Raw genomic sequence first — 6,191 nt, forward strand, 5'->3', positions numbered from 1 at the left:
TTTTTAAATAAAGGGGTCATGGTGTTTTGGTGAGTAGACTACTTGTCATATATCCACCGGGTGTCGTTTTGCTTTTCAGTATCGTTCCTAGTGGTGACGGTTTCGAGATTCAACTTGCCCCAGTGCTATGGACATTTTTGTTATTTCACTCATTTGAACTTTTTGCGATCACTTCGCACTTTATGTATTTTGCTGTTTAATATCGCACTTTTTGTTTATATGCATTTTGGTATTGAATTACAAATGTCATATATGTATTATAACACACTTTATTTGTCATGTTTTTTAAAAATTGTGTTTTTACATTAGCGCCCCCTTATCACATATAACCCACATTTCACAAAGTTAGCTAATTGCACTTTGAGGGGTGCAGCTTATTTATTATTCATATTGTTTATTTAGTCACAGCGCGGGATTCTTTTCTATTTTTCACGTTTTGCTATATATGTAGATGTGACTTCCTTAATTTTGGAACTTCCAGGAAATAATTGGGCAGACTTCAGAGATGACACAGTAAGCAGCAGAAGCACTACAAGTGACAGCAGAGCATGCCTGTAGGGTAGAGCCCAGCACACAGACAGCACAGGGGGAGATCACACCTGATCTATGCTCGCTCACCTCGGCTCTCTCACCATCTCCTTCCTCCAGATAATGTCATAAATCCCATCCAACTACCGGACTAGTCCATGCTTCTAATCCCAGAGCAACTGCAGAGACCCCGGACTACAGTCTGTCCGAGGGGAACTTCATCATTACCACGTGGTGGGAATGAGACATAAACAAACCGCTGTGGTGTCTTGTACACACCTGTGCAGTGATCGCTATTTATTCTTACCTCTAATAATATCTGGAATCATATTCATTTTAAAGCAAGTGAAAATTATATTTTTTTCCACATCACCGCCCCTATTTTTAGTGTTTAATGGATTGCTCCGTTACCCTAGTAACAGGGAGGCAAGGAACGGACGCTTCACAGGGACTGCTGATGATTGGGCGGATCAGAAACTGCCTGCTTGGTAATGAGACGCCTTAGCCTATAGCAGAGACGCTTCGTTACCACGTGACCTATAGGGGTTTTCTGTACAATTTGTCAAAACAGAAAAAAAGTTTGGTCGTTTAAAATTGTGTTCTGTTTCTCTTCCTTATTGTAGCTGGAGATATACATGTATTATGAAGCCGTGCTGCTGTCCTCACAGACCTGATCGCAAAATGTGGGGGGGGGGGGAGCAGGAGTACACAGGCCACGCCCACTGACAGCGCCGAGAGCGCAAAGCTTTTAGATAGTAGGACTGAGGGGGCGGAGCCTGCTTTTGAGACAGCCAATTAAGTGCGAGCGCGCGGCAAGAGGGCTTTACCTTACTGCGTCACTCGGATGAAGGATCAGTTTGTGACTGATTATCTCTAGAGGAGGAGCACGATTCGTCAGTTCTCCGTCACGCCCACCTCAATGTCTTCCTGCAGAACCACAGCTGGATACTAAGAGGAGACTATCACTATGGAATTTAGAGAGAGAGAGGGGGCGGGCATTTACTGAAGCCGAGTCGGACATTTTTACTAAGGATCGGAGAAAACCATGGGCGGGTCTAGGCCGGCTACGCCACCTACCAATGTCACCAGCGTAAGAACTAAAAAACGCCATGTGTCACTAAAAGCGCAGAATGAGGGGGAGGAGCCGAGAGCACCAAAGCTGTCAAGCAAGAGTACACAGGCCACGCCTACTGACCAATGGCAGAGCTGTGAGCTCAAAGCTGTTAGACAGCAGAATTGAGGGGCGGAGCCTGCTTCGGAGACAGCCAATTAAGTGCGAGCGCGCGGCGAGAGGGCGTTACTATAGTGCGTCACTCGGGAGGAAGGATCAGTTTGTGACTGATCATCTCTAGAGGAGCACGATTCGTCAGTTCTCCGTCACGCCCACCTCAATGTCTTCCTGCAGAAGCACAGCTGGATACTAAAAGGGCGGAGACTATCACTATAGGATTTAGAGAGAGAGAGGGGACGGGCATTTACTGAAGCAGAGTCGGACATTTTTACTAATAGATCGGAGAAAACCATAGGCGGGTCTAGGCCGGCTACGCCACCCACCGATGTCACCAGTGAGAACTAAAAAACGCCATGTGTCACTAAAAGCGGAGAATGAGGGGGAGGAGCCGAGGGCACCAAAGCTGTCAAGCAGGAGTACACAGGCCACGCCCACTGACCAATGGCAGAGCCGCGAGCTCAAAGCTGTTAGACGGTAGGATTGAGGGGGCGGAGCCTGCTCCGGAGAACAGTTAGAGATACAGCTAATCAAGTGCGAGCGCGCGGCGAGAGGGCTTTACCTTACTGCGTCACTCGGAGGGAGGATCAGTCTGCGATTGACCACCTAGAGGAGGAGCACAATTCGGCTATTCTGTCACTCCCTCCTCCATGTCTTCCTACAGCATCACAGTTGCACGCTAAGAGGGCGGAGGCTATCACTAGGGGAGTTAAAGAGAGGGGGCGGGCATTTACTGAAGCCGAGTCGGACATATTTACTACAGGATCGGAGGAAACCATGGGCGGGTCTATGCCGGCTACGTCACCCACCGATGTCATCAGTGTAAGAAAAACAAACGCCATGTGTCACTGACAGTGAAGAGAGGTAAATCCCCAATCTGATCATTTACATATTCACTATGAAAGAGACCCTGTCATTATCTGTATTATCTATTAATAATGATAGATATAAGACTAGCTCATAACAAACGATGATAATAATTGAAGCTATTGATAGATAATAATGGAAGCGAAAAATAATAGATTATAATGATGTTTTTTATTACTATTAGTATCCATCTACTATGTGAAAGTGGAAACTCCTGCGCTGTCGGGGGGGGGGCTATGCTAAAAGGACACTGCTGCAACACCTAAGTACTGATCCAAGGCAGGACAAATGGGACAAAAGTGGGGGAAGATGGTAGTTGCGCTGTGATGAAGGGGGGGGGGAGGGAAGCTACAAAGATGACTAAAGTGGCAAAGTGAACTAAAAAAGCAGAAACGGGCCAATGCATGAATAGATCCTACATGCTAAAAGAACATGGTGGGGATGCAGTGCAGTGCAACGTAGCTGATCAACATGACATGTTGCGGGTAGACAAAGCCTAATATATAAAGGTAATCGTGAAACAGTGACTGCTTGAATATAGCAAAACAAAAATGCATATACCAACACAAATAGGGTGAATAATGACACAATGCCAAAAAAAAAAAAAAAAAAAAAAAAAATTATATATATATATATATATATATATATATATATATATATAATGCAAGAAAAATATATGTGGGCTAGTGCCCCATTAGCAAAAACGTGCCAGATCCTGGTGAACTACAAGTGACAAATCCCTAGGACAAACATGAATATTCTATCATCCAGTCCAAAAAGCAAAAACACGTGATGAGAAACACAAAACAAGTCCAATCGTGAAGGGAGGGGGGATCTTCAGTGAGGACACCTCCGTGTTTGCAAGCCGCTTACCTTACAGCTGTAAGGTGTACAGCCTGTGTTGCAAATGACCCGCAGGTGTAGACGTTCCGTGTATACAGGCAGTGACAATGATGAACATGCCAAGCGAAATATAAAAAATAAAAAGTATACAGCATGTAAAATAACTCTGCAACGACCACAGTGGAGGGGGGGCAAGACACACACAGGGGGAGGTTGCACTCACTTTCATGAAGTGAGTGTGGGCATCAATCCACGAGCGCCGAGCTTGTATGCCTCCAGGAGTGTCACCAATCTGGAATCTGTCACCGTGCCTGGAAACTGGAATATGTCCCCGTGCCTCTCTCCTCAGTGTTCGTCAGGTAGAGTAGTGATGTACAGTGTGAGGGGGAAAGAGACGCACATAGCGTGATCCCATATAAAAGGTATATTTATTTAATAAAACAAGTCCAATCAACTTACATTTAAAACAATGCTGCAGTGTGTAGTAACTACGAGCGCCAAGCTCGTCTCCTGTTGTTTGTCTATGGCAGCGTCCCGTGCTCCAATCCTAATGCATATCGTCACGTGTCTTCTTCTACTATTATTAGCTTCTTCCAATCGTCAACATGCTACTGTATATTAACCACTTGCTTACTGGGCACCTAAACCCCCCTCCTGCCCAGACCAATTTTCAGCTTTTAGCACTGTCACTCTTTGAATGACAATTGCGCAGTCATACAACACTGTACCCAAATAAAAGTTTTATCTTTTTTTCCCCCACAAATAGAGCTTTGTTTTGGTGGTATCTGATCACCTCTGGGTTTTTTATTTTTTGTTAAAAAAAAATTAAAAAGACTGATTTAAAAAAAAAAAAAAAAAGTTTTATATATTTTTTTTTAATAAATTTTGCAAACAGGTAATATTTCTCCTTCATTGATGTACATTGATGAGGCTACACTGATGGGCACTAATAGGCGGCACTGATGTGTGGCACTAAAGGGCATTGATGTGGCACTGATAGCTGGCATGATGGGTGGCAGTGATGGGCACTGGTAGGTGACACTGATAGGCAGCACTGCTAGATGGCACTGATTGGCATGACTGGTGGGCATTGATAGGTGCAACTGATTGCTGGCACTACTGTGGGCACTGATTCGTGGCACTGGCAGGCGGTACTTTAGGGAACACATGAGGCGGCTTCGCCTCTTCGGGACCAATGTCCCTTCAAACAGAAGCCGGCGATCAGCTTTTTTTCTTCTCACGCAAAAAACTGATTACTGATCCTCTGTTTACATCATGTGATCAGCTGTCATTGGCTGACAGCTGATCACATGGTAAGGGGCTGGCATTGGCCCCTTTCTCTGATCTGTGATTACCCAAGTCTCATTGACTCGGGTAATCATAGCGCGCGCCACACGCCCAGCTTGCAAAGGGGAGGACGTCAATAGACGGCCTCCCGGCAAAGCAGATCCGCGCTGTAGCCATCATTCAGCTATAGCGTGGATCTGAACAAGTTAAAGCCCCAATTTTTAAACCCCCTCTAACGTGCACTGACAGTCTATTGTCCTTTATACCCTGTGAAGTCCTCCATTCAGGTTCCTTATTGCTGCCAGTTTTGGTACGGGGGGCACTAATCCAGTTCTTCAATGGCACCCCAACACCTCCGGTCCCTTACCACCCCCCTGTAATGATGTCAGTCCTCTTCTCACTCCTGAGTAGTGTGATGGCAGCTCCAAAATTCTTCACCTGCACAGTAACCACTGTGTCTCTACACCCTCACCTTCCCTGTCTGTGTGGGCAGGTGGGACTCTACCCTGTGAGTCAGTGTGTGCGCATGTATATGTGTGAGACATGGGGGGGGGGGAGGTACTAAAGCTAGACAGTGCAAAATCTGATGCAGATCTGCATAGAAACCAATCAGCTCGCAGGTTTTATTGTCAAACCTTAGCCGAACAAGTTGAAGTTAGAAGCTGAATGGCAACCATGCACAGCTGCAGCAGATTCTGAGTGCACCAGTTTTAGTAAATCTCCCCTAAGGTCTTTAGACTGTAAGCTCTCTCAAGGATAAGCTTAGCTTTGGTACCATGTTACTAAGGGTCCTTTCACACAGGCTTTCCGATCAGGTCCATCTGTCAGTTCTTCAGGCGGACCTGATTAGACACTCCATTCACCCCTATGGGGCAGCGGATGTCAGCGGTGACATGTCTGCTGACATCCACTGCTATCTGATCTGATCCTGTCTGCCAAATCCAGATGGATGGTGACCCTATTTTCCATCTGTCTGGCGGATCGGATTGGATGAAAACGGACAGGCGGTTAATTTTTATCTAATCTCCCCATAGAGGAGAGCGGGACTCTGACAGGCCCGTCTCTGCACAGTAAGTGGAGATGGACCTGTGATCCGTCTGCTCAGTGGGGATCAATAGAGCGATCTCCCACTGAACAAGTGGAGTCCATCAAACAGGCAAGCCTATGTGAAAGGAGCCTCAGGGCACTTTCACACTCACAGCGCCCGGGTGTCGGTGGTAAAGCACCGCTATTTTTAGCAGTGCTCTCCTGTCGTTTTAGTGATGATTTTCAGCTGCTGTCAGGCACTTTTAACCCCCGCTAGCGGCCAAAAAAGGGTTAAAAGCGCCGCTGTGGCAGCGTTGCCCATTGATTTCAATGGGCAGGGGCGCTTTAGGAGCGGTGTATACACCGCTCCTAAAGCGCCTCAAAGAAGCTGCTAGCAGGACTTTTTTTTTTT

At 46.2% G+C, this 6,191-nt stretch overlaps 1 protein-coding gene across 1 annotated transcript in view; it reads right to left on the reverse strand.

Annotated features, from left to right (window-relative positions):
• LOC141144559 (serine/threonine-protein kinase ULK4-like) overlaps positions 1 to 1,073 on the reverse strand; it is a 61,294-nt gene extending 60,221 nt beyond the window's left edge. Inside the window, exon 1 of the mRNA XM_073630349.1 lies at positions 619 to 1,073. The gene's annotated coding sequence lies outside the window, so the exon portion shown is untranslated. The remainder of the gene's footprint in view (positions 1 to 618) is intronic.
• Between the last annotated feature and the right edge of the window lie 5,118 nt (positions 1,074 to 6,191).

The sequence above is a fragment of the Aquarana catesbeiana genome, linkage group LG05 (assembly GCF_042186555.1).
Source record: "Aquarana catesbeiana isolate 2022-GZ linkage group LG05, ASM4218655v1, whole genome shotgun sequence".
Classification (NCBI taxonomy): Eukaryota; Metazoa; Chordata; class Amphibia; order Anura; family Ranidae; genus Aquarana; species Aquarana catesbeiana.